Source organism: Oculina patagonica, chromosome 5 (genome assembly GCF_052425735.1).
Source record: "Oculina patagonica isolate OP01 chromosome 5, crgOcupat, whole genome shotgun sequence".
NCBI lineage: Eukaryota > Metazoa > Cnidaria > Anthozoa > Scleractinia > Oculinidae > Oculina > Oculina patagonica.
Window position 1 is genome coordinate 17204464 of NC_135762.1, and position 21675 is coordinate 17226138.

A 21675-nucleotide genomic window follows, 5' to 3' on the forward strand; every position below is an offset into this window, starting at 1 on the left:
CAGGTGGGAATAGCGTGCCACATGTATCTATTCCTTCTATTTCTTTTCTTGAGAGCCACTCCCACTTTAGTAGTTTTCTTCCAAACCACCTGCAATAAATAAATTCAATTATTTTAGCTTTACTAGTAAATGAAATTTAATAAATGCATGTTACGGCTTGTAACAGCTTCAATTTTTGAGATTTTACCCTCTTTTGTAGGATACGCAGGATTCGCAGGATTACGAATTTATCCACTATTTGCAACAGATTTGAGACAAAATGTTGGCACGGGTTGGGTAAAGGTTACATGGTACGCGTACTAAAAAATGGTTTTACATGGATAAATTTGCAGTGAGCGACTTTTTTGCCTCGTCCATGCCGAACCAAAATTTAACCCGCGCTTCGACCTACTCAAGAGTTAGTCCATACCATTTTAACTGGAGCCGTGCCAAACATTTTTTGGGGGGAAAATGGTCTGTTAGCAGGTAGTTGCAGCCCTGATGCAAATATTTTTTTTTACAACAATATTATTATATCATTCTCCACCTTCCCTCTTTTAGGAGAAAACTACTCACCTGCGTGATGACCATGCTGATTAAATCCCGGTGTTTTATCTTTTTTTTTAGATCCTTAATTAAGAAAAGAAAAAAAATAATTTAAATTTTATATATTGTTATCGGTTGACTGTTCGCCGCAAAATCCCGGGCTAATCTAACGCAAAACTCATAACGCGAATGAAGTATACGTAAGTCAATACTTTAGCGCAAAATTATAATTTTGCGGGAAATATGCCGAAAATTCGTTATATCGGGGTAAACCTAAAAGTATTTTGCCAACGAGATAGCCGAGCCAAGAGGCGAGGCTGTGAGGCGGCAGAGAGCCGTAGGTAGAGGTAAAGAGAAATCTAAGTTCTCGTAAGGGACTTTTTTACCATATTTGGTGTAAGTTACCCCATATTTGGGTTTATTTTCTTCCCAACTGGTTCCCAGTCTCTCACTCCTTCTAGAGAGCAAATGACCAAAATGGCGTCCACGCGGCTCGCTGTTAAAATTTTCAATGTGGTCATTCATCCCTTTACCGATAAATACAACTTAAGGGAATATAAATCGAAAAGAATACCCTACAGAATTTCGACCGCCGAAAAAATGAACATCAAGGTCTTCAAAGCGATGAAAATAATCTTCGACTTTGAGTCCTATTACGACGAAGAGACATCTACACTACATCTACATTTAATATGTCGGTAAAAAGCCATACGGATATCACACCAACGTCTAAAAATCCCGGGGTACTCGAAAAAGTTTTGTACGGGAGGCTCCGCCCGAGGATCAACCCCTTACCCTTTATATCCATTTTGATAGAAAAAGTACCCCTTTTGTATACCTTTATTTTAAAAAGGCACCCCTCATATACCTACACGACATCACATTACCTAAAACGGGATTTTCTTTCATTTTAAGCGCTTACCCTTTCACTCCTAAACGCGCATTCAGGCGCTATTTGAGGTGCAGTAAAACTGTGACACATTAATTAACACGTCAGTGAACGTAAAGAATCTATAGAGATCGCCCTACAGGACGTCATTTTAATATCAGTCACAAGAGCTAAGCGAGCACCAAAAGTAAAATTCTTTACACAGAATCTTATGAAATGTTGTGAAGTGTAAAAAAGTCCTCAGCAAAGTTAGGTAAATCTAGACCATAGCACCAAAATAGTTTAGCGGCTAAAAAAATGCGTTTTTTGAGGAACATTTGGGCGTCAAAGGGTTAATAAATTAAGACGATGCATCCAAAAGTTGCGTCTGCTCGAAATATTTAATGTAAAGGCCTTTTAAAATATCATTATGAAAGTTTTCGCTACCCTTTGATATACCTAAATTTGTGAAATCCCTACCCTTTTATATACCTGAAGCCTGAAAAAGGTACCCCTTTCGAGCGGAGCCTCCCCGTATAGGCCATATAGGAGTACCCCCCCCCCGGGTAAAAATAAGTAAAAATACAATATGTACATATATAATAACTAAAAAATTTAAAATTAATTCTAAAAATCTAAAAAATTCTAAAAATAAAATCAAAAGCGGACTGTTGACTTCAAATAGAGTTTTCTTGACTTATGAGAATGCTGAAGTCGGGTAAATGCTTCCTTTTAGTGTTGATTGTGTTTATAGTAATTTTTGACCGATGATTTATTCCAAATCATACCGTTTATATTTTATTTGGCACGCATTTTCGCTCCGCGTAGGAATAACATCAATACAAAGCGACGCTCACTAAAATATGCATATACACAAAGAAAGTCAAAAGTTTTTGCTTCTAACGACAAATGTAATGTTACTTAATAAAAATTTTTTTCCAAATATCCTTGACCGTATTTTTTCTCAAATTAATTTCTTAGCCTCGAAGAATTGACCCTACATAAAATTATTTTTAAAAACACACAGTTTTATTTTGGAGATTATAAAAGTTCAAATGCAACTACCGTGGACGGAAACATTTTAACCATCGCGTGTTGTATTTAAAAACAGTGATTAAACCTCATTTATTGCCTACATTGTACATTAACGTTAAAAATTGTAATTATCAATCTGTCAAACCCGTAGCCTGCGTAGCAGAGTTTTTTGTGTTTAAAAGAGGCGCGACGCGAGAATACGCGCGCTGAGAACTACGGTACCTGCTACGCAGGCACCAGCCGTAAGAACACCAGAGAAATAGCACTTTCGCAAATAAAATAAATATTTTCAAATAGTTAAACCTACAGAAGAATCGCCTGCTAGAATAAAGGAAAAAAAAAAGAGCCGTAGCAGGATTATAAAAAAAGTAAACAAGCGGAGGAGAAAGAAAGGAAAAAAGCAGAAAAAAGAAAGGAAAAAAGTACGGCGACCGAAAACAGGGAAAGAAAGAGAGGAGAGGAAAAAAAGAAGAGAATGATTTGTTTAGCGTGTTGTGTTTTGCGAGTTTCGCTAAAACACTTATATAGAACGTAGAATAAATCGTTTAGTGTTTGGGCCATCACACGCTTTATTAAGAACGAAGAATATACATTGTGTTTACCGTGTTGTGTTTAGCGAGTTCCGCTAACACACTTTTTATAGAACGAAGAATACACTGCGTTTAGCGTGTTTGGGCCATCACACGCTTTTAGAACGAAGAATATACATTGTGTTTACTGTGTCGAAGAATATGCATTTTCTAAAGCGTGTTTGGGTTTGCACGTTTTTAGAACGAGGGATATACATTGTGGCCCCGTTTACACGGGTCCGGACAAATTTTTGCACGGATGAATTTTGTTCCTGGACCGCCTGTTTACATGGATCCGTGCAAATTCTGTTACAGATTGCAGTGGTGTTACACGGATCGTGCAAATTTAGACCAGTCGCAGATTTGAATAGCTTTTTTACGTCTCTGTTGTGATTGGTTATCGCTAATGTTTTAAGCCAATCATGTTGCAGCTGGTGAAGTACGCGATAAATAAAACAAGGCGGCAGACAAAAACTTTGGCTTTGGCTTTCTGGCCCGTGACTTTTTCCTCGGTTGGTTGTTTCGTAAGCTGTACATGCTTACCAAGAAATTCAAATGTGTAAGGGCCTGTTTACATGGAAGGCGGGTGCCCCGGCTAACCGAGTTACCCGGCTAACCGAGCTACCCTGGGCGAGCCAACTTTTCATACGTTTCCTAAGAAAATGTATTGAAGCCTTCAGTAGAAGGGTAACCCGCCTTGCCGGGGCACTCGGTCTCTGCCCGGGGCCCAGGCGGGTCCATGTAAAGGTTATGCCGGGGCGTCCCGGGCGGGAAAGTTTTGCGCGGTAAATAAATGAAGTTAAGGAAAAATATAAACGACCAAAAGGTAATCAAAATTATTAGCGAAAATAGAGCAACAGTAATAATAAATCGTGGAATACACGAAAATGGCGGTACAGAAAAACATAAATAAAAATTAAGAGAAAAGCCTAATATTCTAATATTTGACTACATTGTTTTCCCACGCCGTGACCGCTCAATGACGCTGTCTCACTCGGGTAGAAGGTTGTGAATTCTGCATGTAAAGGCGGGCTAGGTTTTATCCCTTCTAGCCGGGTAACTCGGTTAGCCGGGGCACCCTCCCTCCATGTAAACAGGCCCTAAGATGCCTCGATTGATGAAGAAGATGGAAACAATAGCCATTTGCAGCAACGTGTACTGCAAAAGCCAGCTAATCCGGCCAAATTAGCGATGATGCTGCTGCCGCTCGTCTCCCATATCTGCAATCTACGTTTTTGCTTCTTTTCATAAATTAACAACTTCGTTTTCGGGTCTTCGTTTTCGGGTCTTTGTTTTCGGGTCGATCTTCGTTTTCGGGTCTTTGTTTTCGGGTCTTTGTTTTCGGGTCTTCGTTTTCGGGTCTTTGTTTTCGGGTCTTCGTTTTCGGGTCTTCGTTTTCGGGTCTTTGTTTTCGGGTCTTCGTTTTCGGCTCGATCTGATATTTATATTTACCAGGATTCGGACAATCTAAAACGGGCCATAAACGATGAAACAATAGCCGCCATAACGATGAAACAAAAGCCCAGTTTCCCTGGCAAAACTTGTAAATACCACTCAAAGACGAAGGAATTAATATGCCGGTAATTATTAATACCGTGTTCATAGATAACAAAGATAAACAAAGGGCAAAAATTAATAAAATAAGGGGGTCTTCGTTTTCGGGTCTTAGGTCTTAGGTCTTCGTTTTCAGGGGTCTTCGTTTTCGCTACCGGCCATGTAATTATATGAACAGGCCCTAAATGGCGGTATAAAACTGCTCCGCCGTCTCGGCAATACTGCCTTCTTCAGGGTGGCACCCTGAAAAATCAAGAACTCTGTTTCGGTGAAAGTCAAATGGAACAGTATTTTTTTCCGGAGAATCTCTTCGGAAATTGACGGAACGTCAGAAATTTTCTTACTGCAAGGTTCAGTTCCCAGTTCTCAGAGTTCTAGTCTCCCATGCATCAGGTCTTCCACCAACGGAAAAAGATAACAGGAAACAGTCAGAAATTGTAAAAAAATTCAGTTACTTTTAAAATAATTGTTCATTTTAGCAGTAAATATATACACGCACTGTACGGTGAACGGTCAAGAGTTTATCTAGTTGTCGTCAATGACTTCAATAGGGGCAGTTACTAGGAGCCCATTACTAGGAGCGTGCAACTGACCTATATTCCTGTCACGGCGTTTTCACAGACGAAATTATTTTTAGATTTGAATTTACCGCGAATTCCAGACTCCCACTGACTCGTTAAGCTCCGACAACCAATCGGCTCCTGCAGTTACTCAAAAGGGGCACTTATTAGAATAGGGGTGCTTATAAGAATGGGGGCGGTAATTAGAATGGGGGCGCTTATTGGAATAGAGGCGCTTATTTACAAAAACACATTCGAAGGGGGGGAGCTTTTTCGGAAGGGGGCGCTTATTGGAAGGAGGGCGCTAAATCGAATCATTACGGTAATTACTATTGGGGACATGATAGTTCCCCGTACATAACGTACCTGACTGGAACGGCCGTACCGCTGACTGAAACGGCAGGCTCAAAGGTAGAAATTCAAAATGGCCGCTGTTTATTTTCCAGTTAAATTTATTTCATGCAGACTGTCCTTCCATGAACTTTGAACAGCTCTAGCCTTTGAATGACTTTATTGATAACCTGTTTACACGTTTCACGAAGAATACACCACGATGCATTGGCTAAGTTCAGCGCGCCTCAAAGCAACAATACATGTCGATCGAAGGATTGAAGTGCAGCGAGGAAGAACAAATTCTTCAAAAGAAAGCATCTGAGTGTCGATAAGTGGCATGTATGTAGTATTACTTTCTTGTTTCTTAACGTTCATCACTGTTCCTTTTCACCCCCTTGGGAGCATAGGGCGTCCACCAGTTTCCTCCAGCGTACACGGTTCTTTGCTAGTGCTTTGGCTCTTTCCCAGGAGTAGCCTACTCCTGCAGCATGGATCGCTTCCAATTGTTCCTTGGTCGTCCAACTTTCCTCTTTCCCTGTGGGTAGTAGTGCAAGGCTTGTCTTGTCACACTGTTACATTCTCTTCTGAGAGTGTGGCCAATCCAGCGCCATTTCCTTCGCTTAACTGATGTTACAATGGATCGGATTCCATGTTGGTCCTTCTTAGCAGCTCTTCATTGCTAAATATTACGTTCGGCCACCGGACTCCCAAGATGTATCTGAGACATTTGTTGACAAAAACTTGCAGTTTATTGTGAAGGGCCTTAGTTGAACGCCAGGTCTCACAACCATAAAGAAGAACGGACTTGACATTGGTGAAAAATATCATGAGCTTGGTGTTTAGAGAGAGCTGCCTTGAGAGCCATACTGGTTGTAAGGCCCTAAATGCATACCTGGCCTTGCCGATCCTAACACTAATATCCTTATCCGTTCCACCATCTGTGCTGATGACACTGCGCAGATAACAAAACTCCTCTACTGATTCAATATCTTCACCTCCGAGCGAGATTGGACTGTTCACTTTACCATTAACCTTTAATACTTTGGTCTTTGGGATGTTGACATTCATTCCTAATTTACCGGCATTTACAATGAGCTTTTCTGTTTTTCTTTGCATTTGGCTGTGCGTTGTAGATATTAAACACACATCATTGTTGCAGATATTAAAGTGAACACACATGTTGAATTGAGCAAACTTGTGAAGAAAATATTTCGCTGCTATTTTTACATTTGCTATCACAACATTGCCATATATAGCAGTTGGATGACATTGTTAAAGGGTTGCTGAGTATTTTTACTTGTTGTTTTTGTTTTGACTGGTTTGCAGGATTATTCTACAATTTGTTATCGCAAACGAGTTATATCAGTCAGTTTGGAGGCATGATGAGTTCCTAATCTTGTTAGGTTTTAACTGGAATCCGTCTGGAAGTAGTGTTATGTATCAAAATTATTTACATCTTATTGCCAGCTTTTCTGTTACTGCTTCAACTATCTTATCAAAAAAAATCTTTTCCAACAACACCAAGCATCGAAAACCAATTATTTCGAAGTTCCACTGAATTCCACCGAATCGCTTATAGACGATTTTTCAAAATTGCTAAACTTGATTTTTTGCGGATAGAAATCAAAATACGACAGTCACTATAAATATTGATTTTTAAGACGGGCGGAAAAAAACTTGTTATAAAGGGTTGCTGAGTATTTTTACTTGTTGTTTTTGTTTTGACTGGTTTGCAGGATTATTCTACAATTTGTTATCGCAAATGAGTTATATCAGTCTCGTTTTTGATTTGTTTTACAAAACGTTTAATATAAAGAACATTTGCTCTTTAAAATCAAACAAAATTCCACAATTTACTTCGCCAAGTACAACAAAAACGTTTTGAAATTATTCTACAGTTTATTTGTTTAGCTGTTAACAGTCTCTTTAGTCCTTCACTTTGGTCAAAATCTTTTTTGGAGGCATGATGAGTTCCTAATCTTGTTAGGTTTTAACTGGAATCCGTCTGGAATTCAACTATCTTATCAAAAGAAATCTTTTCTAACAACACCAAGCATCGAAAACCAATTTCGAAGTTCCACCGAATCGCTTATAGACGATTTTTAGGCGGTGACGCCTATATGCTGTGGCCCATGGACGGGCAATGTTACGATTACTCCAACCGAGTAGCACTGGAAACTAGGCACTTTGTTGTTTACTCAGTTTCGGTACGCCATCTTTGATTGTCATGAGTACTGAATCAACTTTAAGAGAGCATCCATCGGCAAAACGCTAATGTACAGTTAAACAGAGTTTTGGGTTCAAAAAACAGTGACGGTATCCGTATTCCTATTTTGTACGAGAAGCCAGAATTCAGAAAGAACTTCTACCCTATTGCTGATTTAGCTGATCTAAAATGTTTTGTTTGATAATTAAGTTGCATAAATGCATGGAAGTGATTCTAGTAAGCGGTGTTGACTTCATTACATTTCAGACCATTTCAATACGGAAATGTCACACAATCTTCAGTATCGACTTGGTGTGGAAATAAATCCTGGGCCTTTCTGTTGCTAAATGACGAAGTTCATAATGATTTAATGTATTTATCTTATCATACTGTAGGTTTGTAATGTATTGGAGGTTCGTTTTGTAGTCAAGGCAAATAAAAATTAAAATGAATAAGAAAAATGCAATTTCTGGGATCATTGTAAAGCGTCATCGCCTGTGCATGCATGTATGCGTGCCGGTTATTCAAAATTGCATGCTACACTTGATTTTTTGCCTAAAGCTCCAATGAATTCGACAATGTCATTTTCTCAGACTCTGCTAATAAATTGTTGTTGGTGTTATCACGGATAATTATATCTTAATATCTTTTATTAAGGGTTGCAAATAGCCCGCTGATGATATAAATTAAATTATTTGATGGTACTCGATTTTTGTTCAACTTCAATAAATTTTACTTGACTTCCTGGTGGATTCCGTCTTAATAATTTTAAAGGTTTGTGACGAGTTACTAAGTTATTCTGGTATGTTCACTACACAGGTTGATCATGCGACAAGACCCACTTAGCATTCAAGAACTAGAAAGACACATCTGGTAAGTAAAAACGGTTATGTAAAATCAGTAAAACTTGTGTCTAGTAACGATCAATTATGCGAGAAATAACAGCTAATCATCCACTTTTAAACATGAAAATCAAGTGTCCAGATGATCATGCAAACTTTCGTTTGTGACTCAAGTTTTGGTAAAATAGAGTAACCTTGGTAACTTCAGTGCTTGGCATTTCAGTGCACTCCAGATCCGTGAATAATTCCCTGCGGAGAGTTGAAATTAAAATACCCGGAAAATGTTAAAATGAGCATGCTATGCAATGAATGTTTCTTTTCCATCTTGCGAAATTTTTCTTGTGCGTTGCTATAGGCACGGTCACTTGATTGTAGCAGACAGACTCGTTTATGCTAATTTTTTCACAATTTTGTTTATTCGAATTAGTTGCCCCCAATACACCAGGAGCGAAAACGTGCATGAGTTGATCGTCCATCTTGATGACAAAGAAGCTAGCGGCAAGCCAACTTTATAAATATGAGTACCTGGACTGAGAGTGACGGCTTTGGAAGGCAGCGAGATGAGGTAGGTACAACGCTGAATTAAAGAAGACAAAAAGGTTTTGAACTGTAACAGTTTCAGCAACTGTGGCTGTTTATTAACTGGGTCTTCATTTCTAAGGTTTGCGCGTACTTGAAAGGAAAGTATCACAAGGGAGAAAACAAACAGGCTACAAAAACTGCGGAAGAAAACCACAGGCAACAAGGTAAATAAGCCATGACTTTTTCAGGGCTTGTTCGTTTATTCAGCTTCTCTGAATATCCTATATATAGCGTATTCGTCACGAGGTCAGGAATTCGCAGATTCTCAGACCAAGCTGCTCTGAAATTATTGGTAGCCAACTGAATTCATGAATAACTTTTACAATGTATCTCTGAACACCTAAAAGGAAGATACAACCTTAACTTGCGGATAGAAATCAAAATACGACCCACTCACTATAAATATCGATTCAGCTCTGTGGCAGGTTAGTTTGCAACTTCGGGCTGTGCACGAAAAAATACAAGCCTCACTTATCTCCCCGCAAACTTGGGGATTAGGATAAGAGTATTGGCAGAGCCTTTGTACTTATCTCCCCAGCACCGCACGGGCTGGATCGGACAAGATTCAGGCAAAGGTATAGAATTTCAAGACAAAATAATGCCAAAAGCTTGGGGGAAGTCGCTACGCAGACTTAACCGAACCACAAAGTGTGACCCATATTTATTTAAAGCAAATGCCCTTCTCCAAAGGGAGGGAGGGTGGGAAAAACTACGAATACAGCTCTAGAAAAAACAAGTGTTCGTGCAAAGACTGCTAGAATAATGAAACTGGGATAGCGATCAGCTGCTTTTAGGTCAAGACAGTGTCTGTAAACATTGCCAATAGGTGAGCTCGTACTATAAACTACTTAGACATTACGTGCTAAAGTACAAGCCATGAATGAGAGCTTTTATGCTTTAAACCAATCCCAGAAAAGCTTACATTGCTACTATGGTTGTATCTGTTACATATAGATAAAAATTCAGACATGAAAGACGTCTGTTTTGAGTTCCATGACTAGAAAGCATTCACAATTCATTAATACAGGAAAACAACATTGCACGCAAGCAACCCCTGCGGCGTCACGTTCCATTAACTGCATTTTACCGGTACTTTTGTTTGTAAATGCTTGCTTTTTAAGACGGGCGGAAAAAAACTTTAGCCCGGTTAGCCCTATAAAGTTTTCTAGCTGGAAAACATTTTCATTCTAAGCCATCTGGCACAATTTCAGTGAACTTGCATAGCAAATGTTAATAAAAGAAAAGTGGACCATATTTTAAGGTTTAATTTCCTACGAAACAAATATAAATTTGGGCAGTTCAAAAGGCTGTGAGAATCTGTATCAAAACCCTTTAAACAACAAAGAAACGGAACTCTTGTCAGCTAACATTTTTTCACAAAAGTGAATGACTAGCTAGCTTAATTTACATTTCATTCTGTGGAACTAGATTTACTAAAGGCAAGATTTTGACAGATTAAGGCAAGCCTAAAATCGGACGTCACATGAAGAATTTGTAAAATAATGTTAGTTGGGTTCTTCTTTGCGTACGCATCGAAATTCAAAAATTTTGTTTAATGTACTTAATTTACTTTACACACTATAAGTGTCAATAAAAAAAAGTTGTCAAAGTTCAAAAGTTGAGTTGTCAAAGCTCAAAAACATCTTAATCTGGCAGTTGGTAGTAATTATCACAGATCTGGCAGCGGTACCTTTACGCAAAGTTAGCTCTTCGTGACATAATATAAAAGGAAAGAAGGCCAGTTTTAAACAGTTTTTCAGATATACAAGGATTTGTTTACAAGCAGTAATGTTGGATTTTGGTGATCGTTTTCAGTTGGTTTCGTTGAATACTTCCTTAATTGCTCCAGAGTCAAGACCTCAAAAAATTTTATGCAGGTGACTGAGCGAAAATAATTCGCGCTGCACGCTGCGTTAATCATTGTTTTTGATCCGTGTGGTTTAATACTGTAACTATGGAAGATTTGTTTTGTTTTGTTTTATCGTTGCTTAATACTTAAGATACTAAATGAACTTCATACGTTTTTGTTTCCAATATCTGTCGTAGAAAAAGTCAGAACTCTTAGCGAAGCCGTGCATGATTTCAACAATTTTGTCAGATTGTCAAATATACAAATTATAAAAATGCAAATAAAATATAGCAGTTGGATGACATACCCCTTGGACATTATATATCTTGTTATGAAGGGTTGCTGAGTATTTTTACTTGTTTTTGTTTCGACTGGTTTGCGGGTTTATTCTACAGTTTGTAATTTGCGATCGCAAAGGATATATCAGTTGAGTTTTGGATTTGTTTTACAAAACATTAAAACATGCATTTGCTCGTCAAAATGAGTCGAACAAACAAAATTTCACAATTACTTTGCCAAGTAAAAACAAAAACGCTTAAGGATTATAATTATTTCTACAGTTTGATTGTAGATCGATTCATTAGCATATACTTGCTAACACGGCTCATAATACCGAGGGTAAATAAAGTTTCAGTTCAGTAGCTGTTAACAGTCTCTTTATTCCTTCACTTTGATTTATACCTCCTTCGAGGTATGATGAGTTCCTAATCTTGTTAAATTCTATTACTTTAAAGGTTTGTGATGAGTTACTAATTTTGTTATGGTATGTTTAGTATACAGGTTGATTATGCGACAAGACCCACTTAGCATTCAACAACTAGAAAGACACATCTGGTAAGTAAAAACGTTTACGTAAAATCAGTAAAACTTGTGTCTAGTAATGATCAATTATGCAAGAATATAACAGCCAATCATCCACTTCTAAACAGGGAAAGCATGTGTACAGATCATCATGCAAGCTTTCATTTGTTACTCAACTTTTAGTAAAATGGAGTAACCTTGGTAACTTTAGTGCACTCCAGATCAGTGAATAATTCCCGGAGGAGAGTTATTAAAAAATACTCGGAAAATACCAAAATGAGCATGCTATGTAATTAATGCTTCTTCTTCATCTTGGAAATTTTTCTCGTGCGTTGCTATAGGCACGGTCACTTGATTGGAGCAGACATGCTCGTTTATGCTAATTAATTCTTTTTCACAATTTTGTTTATTCAAATCAGTTGCGCTAAATACACCACTAGCCGAAAACGTGCATGAGTTGAGCGTACATCTTGGTGACGAAGACGCTAATGGCAAGCCAGCTTTATGTGTACCTGGATTGAGACTGACAGCTTTGGAAGGCAGCAAACTGAAGTAGGTACAAGGCTGAATTAAAGTAGACAAAAAATCTTTTGAACTTTAACAGTTTCAGCAACTGTGGCTGCTTAATAATTGGGTCTTCATTTCTCAGGTTTGAGAATACTTGAAAAGGAAGGAACATAAAGGAGAAAACAAACAGGCGACGAAAACTCGTTTCGGAACTAAATCACAGGCAGCAAGCTAAAAAAGCCGTTTGGGTTGCGCAATTATCTTGTTATACTCTGTTGCATTTTTCAGATGCTTGGTGCAAATTAATCCTGTTATATTATGTGGTATATTTCTGTTTGCTATTGCGCACTTATCTTGTTATATTACGTTATGTTATTCTGGTAACGATTGCGCACTCATGTTGTTAATAATATGTTGTATTATTCTGGTTGCTATTGCGCACTCATGTTGTTATATTAAGTTGTATTATTCTGGTTGCTATTGGGAACGCAACTTGCTATATTATTCTTGCTTTTGTTGCGCACATATCTTGTTATATTATGTTGTAGTTTTCTTTTTCTATTGCATGTTAATCTTGTTAGGTTATGATGTATTATTTTTGCTGTTATTGTGCACATATCTTGTTATTATGTTGTATTTTTCTTGTTCCTTATGCGCGCTAATCTTGTTATATTATGCTATATTATTCTTGCTGTTATTGCGCATATATCTTGTTATATTATGTTCTATTTTTCTTGTTCATATAGCGCACTAATCTTGTTATATTATGTTGTATTTTTTCATGTTTCTGTTGCGCACTAATGTTGTTATATTCTGTTGTATTTTTTAGGTGTCAGGTGCACATTAATGCTGTTATATTATCTGGTAAGTTTCTGTGTGGTATTCCGCACTTATCTTGTTATACTTTGTTGTAGTTTTCTTTTCCTATTGCGCGCTAATCTTGTTAGATTAATGATGTATTAGTTTTCCTGTTATTGCGCACATATCTTGTTATTATGTTGTATTTTTCTTGTTCTTTTTGCGCGCCAATCTTGTTATATTACTCTATACTATTCTTGCTGTTATTGCGCACATATCTTGTTATATTTTGTTGTATTGTTCTTGTTCCTTATGGGCGCTAATCTTGTTATATTATGCTATATTATTCTTGCTGTTATTGCGCATATATCTTGTTATATTATGTTCTATTTTTCTTGTTCATATAGCGCGCTAATCTTGTTATTATGCTATATTATTCTTGCTGTTATTGTGCATATATCTTGTAATATTATGTTCTATTTTTCTTGTTCATATAGCGCGCTAATCTTGTTATATTATGATGTATTTTTTCACGTTTCTGTTGCTCACTAATCTTGTTATATTCTGTTGTATTTTTTAGGTGTCAGGTGCACATTAATGCTGTTATATTATCTGGTAAGTTTCTGTGTGGTATTCCGCACTTATTTTGTTATATTTTGTTGTAGTTTTCTTTTCCTATTGCGCGCTAATCTTGTTAGACTAATGATCTATTAGTTTTGCTGTTATTGTGCACATATCTTGTTATAATGTTGTATTTTTCTTGTTCCTTTCTCGCGCCAATCTTGTTATATTATGCTGTACTATTCTTGCTGTTATTGCGCACATATCTTGTTATATTTTGTTGTATTGTTCTTGTTCCTTATGCGCGCTAATCTTGTTATATTATGCTATATTATTCTTGCTGTTATTGCGCATATATCTTGTTATATTATGTTCTATTCTTCTTGTTCATATAGCGCGCTAATCTTGTTATATTATTATGTATTTTTTCACGTTTCTGTTGCTCACTAATCTTGTTATATTCTGTTGTATTTTTTAGGTGTCAGGTGCACATTAATGCTGTTATATTATCTGGTAAGTTTCTGTGTGGTATTCCGCACTTATCTTGTTATATTTTGTTGTAGTTTTCTTTTCCTATTGCGCGCTAATCTTGTTAGAATAATGATGTATTATTTTTGCTGTTACTGCGCACATATCTTGTTATTATGTTGTATTTTTCTTGTTCCTTTTGGGCGCCAATCTTGTTATATTATGCTGTAATATTCTTGCTGTTATTGCGCACATATCTTGTTATATTATGTTGTATTGTTCTTGTTCCTTATGCGTGTTAAACTTTGATATATTATGCTATATTATTCTTGCTGTTATTGCGCATATATCTTGTTATATTATGTTCTATTTTTCTTGTTCATATAGCGCGCTAATCTTGTTATATTATGATGTATTTTTTCACGTTTCTGTTGCTCACTAATCTTGTTATATTCTGTTGTATTTTTTAATTAGGTGTCAGGTGCGCATTAATGCTGTTATATTATCTGGTAAGTTTCTGTGTGGTATTCCGCACTTATCTTGTTATATTTTGTTGTAGTTTTCTTTTCGTATTGTGCGCTAATCTTGTTAGATTAATGATGTATTAGTTTTGCTGTTATTGCGCACATATCTTGTTATTATGTTGTATTTTTCTTGTTCCTTTTGCGCGCCAATCTTGTTATATTATGCTATAGTATTCTTGCTGTTATTGCGCATATATCTTGTTATATTATGTTCTATTTTTCTTGTTCATATAGCGCGCTAATCTTGTTATATTATGATGTATTTTTTCACGTTTCTGTTGCTCACTAATCTTGTTATATTCTGTTGTATTTTTTAGGTGTCAGGTGCATATTAATGCTGTTATATTATCTGGTAAGTTTCTGTGTGGTATTCCGCACTTATCTTGTTATATTTTGTTGTAGTTTTCTCTTCCTATTGTGCGCTAATCTTGTTAGATTAATGATGTATTAGTTTTGCTGTTATTGCGCACATATCTTGTTATTATGTTGTATTTTTCTTGTTCCTTTTGCGCGCTAATCTTGTTATATTATGCTGTACTATTCTTGCTGTTATTGCGCACATATCTTGTTGTATTTTGTTGTATTGTTCTTGTTCCTTATGCGCGCTAATCTTGTTATATTATGCTATATTATTCTTGCTGTTCTTGCGCATATATCTTGTTATATTATGTTCTATTTTTCTTGTTCCTTATGCGCGCTAATCCTATTATATTATGCTATATTATTCTTGCTGTTATTGCGCATATATCTTGTTATATTATGTTGTATTTTTCTTGTTCATATAGCGCGCTTATCTTGTTATACTATGTATTTTTTCACGTTTCTGTTGCGCACTAATCTTGTTACATTCTGTTGTTTTTTTTAGGTGTCAGGTGCACATTAATGCTGTTATATTATCTGGTAAGTTTCTGTGTGGTATTCCGCACTTATCTTGTTATATTATATTGTAGGTTTCTTTTCCTATTGCGCGCTTATCTTGTTAGATTAATGATGTATTATTTTTGCTGTTTTTGCGCACATATCTTGTTATTATGTTGTATTGTTCTTGTTCTTTTTGCGCGCCAATCTTGTTATATTATGCTGTATTATTCTTGCTGTTATTGCGCAGATATCTTGTTATATTATGTTGTATTGTTCTTGTTTCTTATGCGCGCTAATCTTGTTATATTTTGCTATATTATTCTTGCTGTTATTGCGCACATATCTTGTTATTACGTTGTATTTTTCTTGTTCTTTTTGCGCGCCAATCTTGTTATATTATGCTATACTATTCTTGCTGTTATTGCGCACATATCTTGTTATATTTTGTTGTATTGTTCTTGTTCCTTATGCGCGCTAATCTTGTTATATTATGCTATATTATCCTTGCTGTTGTTGCGCATATATCTTGTTATATTATGTTCTATTTTTCTTGTTCATATAGCACGCTAATCTTGTTATATTATGACGTACTTTTTCACGTTTCTGTTGCTCACTAACCTTGTTATATTCTGTTGTATTTTTTAGGTGTCAGGTGCACATTAATGCTGTTACATTATCTGGTAAGTTTCTGTGTGGTATTCCGCACTTATCTTGTTATATTATGTTGTAGTTTTCTTTTCCTATTGCGCGCTAATCTTGTTAGATTAATGATGTATTATTTTTGCTGTTATTGCGCACATATCTTGTTATTCTGTTGTATTTTTTTTTGTTCCTTTTGCGTGCTAATCTTGTTATATTATGCTGTACTATTCTTGCTGTTATTGCGCACATATCTTGTTATATTTTGTTGTATTATTCTTGTTCCTTATGCGCGCTAATCTTGTTATATTATGCTATATTATTCTTGCTGTTCTTGCGCATATATCTTGTTATATTATGTTCTATTTTTCTTGTTCCTTATGCGCCCTAATCCTATTATATTATGCTATATTATTCTTGATGTTATTGCGCATATATCTTGTTATATTATGTTGTATTTTTCTTGTTCATATAGCGCGCTTATCTTGTTATACTATGTATTTTTTCACGTTTCTGTTGCGCACTAATCTTGTTACATTCTGTTGCTTTTTTTTTTTAGGTGTCAGGTGCACATTAATGCTGTTATATTATCTGGTAAGTTTCTGTGTGGTATTCCGCACTTATCTTGTTATATTATATTGTAGGTTTCTTTTCCTATTGCGCGCTTATCTTGTTAGATTAATGATGTATTATTCTTGCTGTTATTGCGCAGATATCTTGTTATATTATGTTGTATTGTTCTTGTTCCTTATGCGCGCTAATCTTGTTATATTATGCTATATTATTCTTGCTGTTATTGCGCACATATCTTGTTATTATGTTGTATTTTTCTTGTTCTTTTTGCGCGCCAATCTTGTTATATTATGCTATACTATTCTTGCTGTTTTTGCGCACATATCTTGTTATATTTTGTTGTATTGTTCTTGTTCCTTATGCGCGCTAATCTTGTTATATTATGCTATATTATTCTTGCTGTTATTGCGCATATATCTTGTTATATTATGTTCTATTTTTCTTGTTCATATAGCACGCTAATCTTGTTATATTATGACGTACTTTTTCACGTTTCTGTTGCTCACTAATCTTGTTATATTCTGTTGTATTTTTTAGGTGTCAGGTGCACATTAATGCTGTTATATTATCTGGTAAGTTTATGTGTGGTATTCCGCACTTATCTTGTTATATTTTGTTGTAGTTTTCTTTTCCTATTGCGCGCTAATCTTTTTAGATTAATGATGTATTAGTTTTGCTGTTATTGCGCACATATCTTGTTATTATGTTGTATTTTGTTGTTCCTTTTGCGCGCCAATCTTGTTATATTATGCTTTACTATTCTTGCTGTTATTGCGTATATATCTTGTTATATTTTGTTGTATTGTTCTTGTTCCTTATACGCGCTAATCTTATAATATTATGCTATATTATTCTTGCTTTTATTGCGCATATATCTTGTTATTATGTTGTAGCTTTCTTTTTCGTATTGCGCGCTAATCTTGTAATATTATGATGTATTTTTCACGCTTCTGTTGCGCACTAATCTTGTTATATTCTGTTGTATTTTTTAGGTGTCAGGTGCACATTAATGCTGTTACATTATCTGGTAAGTTTCTGTGTGGTATTCCGCACTTATCTTGTTATATTATGTTGTAGTTTTCCTTTCCTATTGCGCATTTATCTTGTTAGTTTAATGATGTATTATTTTTGCTGTTATTGCGCACATATCTTGTTATTATGTTGTATTTTTCTTGTTCCTTATGCGCGCTAATCTTGTTATATTATGCTATATTATTCTTGCTGTTCTTGCGCATATATCTTGTTATATTATGTTCTATTTTTCTTGTTCCTTATGCGCGCTAATCCTATTATATTATGCTATATTATTCTTGCTGTTATTGCGCATATATCTTGTTATATTATGTTGTATTTTTCTTGTTCATATAGCGCGCTTATCTTGTTATACTATGTATTTTTTCACGTTTCTGTTGCGCACTAATCTTGTTACATTCTGTTGTTTTTTTGAGGTGTCAGGTGCACATTAATGCTGTTATATTATCTGGTAAGTTTCTGTGTGGTATTCCGCACTTATCTTGTTATATTATATTGTAGGTTTCTTTTCCTATTGCGCGCTTATCTTGTTAGATTAATGATGTATTATTTTTGCTGTTATTGCGCACATATCTTGTTATTATGTTGTATTTTTCTTGTTCCTTTTGCGCGCCAATCTTGTTATATTATGCTGTATTATTCTTGCTGTTATTGCGCACATAACTTGTTATATTTTGTTGTATTGTTCTTGTTCCTTATGCGCGCTAATCTTGTTATATTATGCTATATTATTCTTGCTGTTATTGCGCACATATCTTGTTATTACGTTGTATTTTTCTTGTTCTTTTTGCGCGCCAATCTTGTTATATTATGCTATACTATTCTTGCTGTTATTGCGCACATATCTTGTTATATTTTGTTGTATTGTTCTTGTTCCTTATGCGCGCTAATCTTGTTATATTATGCTATATTATTCTTGCTGTTATTGCGCATATATCTTGTTATATTATGTTCTATTTTTCTTGTTCATATAGCACGCTAATCTTGTTACATTATGACGTACTTTTTCACGTTTCTGTTGCTCACTAATCTTGTTATATTCTGTTGTATTTTTTAGGTGTCAGGTGCACATTAATGCTGTTATATTATCTGGTAAGTTTATGTGTGGTATTCCGCACTTATCTTGTTATATTTTGTTGTAGTTTTCTTTTCCTATTGCGCGCTAATCTTTTTAGATTAATGATGTATTAGTTTTGCTGTTATTGCGCACATATCTTGTTATTATGTTGTATTTTGTTGTTCCTTTTGCGCGCCAATCTTGTTATATTATGCTTTACTATTCTTGCTGTTATTGCGTACATATCTTGTTATATTTTGTTATATTGTTCTTGTTCCTTATACGCGCTAATCTTATAATATTATGCTATATTATTCTTATTTTTATTGTGCATATATCTTGTTATTATGTTGTAGCTTTCTTTTTCGTATTGCGCGCTAATCTTGTAATATTATGATGTATTTTTCACGCTTCTGTTGCGCACTAATCTTGTTATATTCTGTTGTATTTTTTAGGTGTCAGGTGCACATTAATGCTGTTACATTATCTGGTAAGTTTCTGTGTGGTATTCCGCACTTATCTTGTTATATTATGTTGTAGTTTTCCTTTCCTATTGCGCATTTATCTTGTTAGTTTAATGATGTATTATTTTTGCTGTTATTGCGCACATATCTTGTTTTTATGTTGTATTTTTCTTGTTCCTTATGCGCGCTAATCTTGTTATATTATGCTATATTATTCTTGCTGTTCTTGCGCATATATCTTGTTATATTATGTTCTATTTTTCTTGTTCCTTATGCGCGCTAATCCTATCATATTATGCTATATTATTCTTGCTGTTATTGCGCATATATCTTGTTATATTATGTTGTATTTTTCTTGTTCATATAGCGCGCTTATCTTGTTATACTATGTATTTTTTCACGTTTCTGTTGCGCACTAATCTTGTTACATTCTGTTGTTTTTTTTAGGTGTCAGGTGCACATTAATGCTGTTATATTATCTGGTAAGTTTCTGTGTGGTATTCCGCACTTATCTTGTTATATTATATTGTAGGTTTCTTTTCCTATTGCGCGCTTATCTTGTTAGATTAATGATGTATTATTTTTGCTTTTTTTGCGCACATATCTTGTTATTATGTTGTATTGTTCTTGTTCTTTTTGCGCGCCAATCTTGTTATATTATGCTGTATTATTCTTGCTGTTATTGCGCAGATATCTTGTTATATTATGTTGTATTGTTCTTGTTTCTTATGCGCGCTAATCTTGTTATATTTTGCTATATTATTCTTGCTGTTATTGCGCACATATCTTGTTATTACGTTGTATTTTTCTTGTTCTTTTTGCGCGCCAATCTTGTTATATTATGCTATACTATTCTTGCTGTTATTGCGCACATATCTTGTTATATTTTGTTGTATTGTTCTTGTTCCTTATGCGCGCTAATCTTGTTATATTATGCTATATTATCCTTGCTGTTGTTGCGCATATATCTTGTTATATTATGTTCTATTTTTCTTGTTCATATAGCACGCTAATCTTGTTATATTATGACGTACTTTTTCACGTTTCTGTTGCTCACTAACCTTGTTATATTCTGTTGTATTTTTTAGGTGTCAGGTGCACATTAATGCTGTTACATTATCTGGTAAGTTTCTGTGTGGTATTCCGCACTTATCTTGTTATATTATGTTGTAGTTTTCTTTTCCTATTGCGCGCTAATCTTGTTAGATTAATGATGTATTATTTTTGCTGTTATTGCGCACATATCTTGTTATTCTGTTGTATTTTTTTTGTTCCTTTTGCGCGCTAATCTTGTTATATTATGCTGTACTATTCTTGCTGTTATTGCGCACATATCTTGTTATATTTTGTTGTATTGTTCTTGTTCCTTATGCGCGCTAATCTTGTTATATTATGCTATATTATTCTTGCTGTTCTTGCGCATATATCTTGTTATATTATGTTCTATTTTTCTTGTTCCTTATGCGCCCTAATCCTATTATATTATGCTATATTATTCTTGATGTTATTGCGCATATATCTTGTTATATTATGTTGTATTTTTCTTGTTCATATAGCGCGCTTATCTTGTTATACTATGTATTTTTTCACGTTTCTGTTGCGCACTAATCTTGTTACATTCTGTTGCTTTTTTTTTTTAGGTGTCAGGTGCACATTAATGCTGTTATATTATCTGGTAAGTTTCTGTGTGGTATTCCGCACTTATCTTGTTATATTATATTGTAGGTTTCTTTTCCTATTGCGCGCTTATCTTGTTAGATTAATGATGTATTATTCTTGCTGTTATTGCGCAGATATCTTGTTATATTATGTTGTATTGTTCTTGTTCCTTATGCGCGCTAATCTTGTTATATTATGCTATATTATTCTTGCTGTTATTGCGCACATATCTTGTTATTATGTTGTATTTTTCTTGTTCTTTTTGCGCGCCAATCTTGTTATATTATGCTATACTATTCTTGCTGTTTTTGCGCACATATCTTGTTATATTTTGTTGTATTGTTCTTGTTCCTTATGCGCGCTAATCTTGTTATATTATGCTATATTATTCTTGCTGTTATTGCGCATATATCTTGTTATATTATGTTCTATTTATCTTGTTCATATAGCACGCTAATCTTGTTATTTTATTATGTATTTTTTCACGTTTCTGTTGCTCACTAATCTTGTTATATTCTGTTGTATTTTTTAGGTGTCAGGTGCACATTAATGCTGTTATATTATCTGGTAAGTTTCTGTGTGGTATTCCGCACTTATCTTGTTATATTCTGTTGTATTTTTTAGGTGTCAGGTGCACAGTAATGCTGTTATATTATCTGGTAAGTTTCTGTGTGGTATTCCGCACTTATCTTGTTATATTTGGTTGTAGTTTTCTTTACCTATTGCGCCCTAATCTTGTTAGATTAATGATGTATTAGTTTTGCTGTTATTGCGCACATATCTTGTTATTATGTTGTATTTTTCTTGT

At 35.1% G+C, this 21675-nt stretch overlaps 1 long non-coding RNA gene across 1 annotated transcript; it reads left to right on the forward strand.

Moving 5' to 3' along the window:
- Positions 1–5511: 5511 nt before the first annotated feature.
- LOC144655203 (uncharacterized) lies at positions 5512–12462 on the forward strand. The gene is made up of 7 exons (XR_013571044.1): positions 5512–5783; positions 8470–8523; positions 8920–9057; positions 9154–9238; positions 11697–11757; positions 12144–12276; positions 12374–12462. It is a non-coding gene; the product is annotated as an uncharacterized LOC144655203 (long non-coding RNA).
- The last annotated feature ends 9213 nt before the right edge of the window (positions 12463–21675 follow it).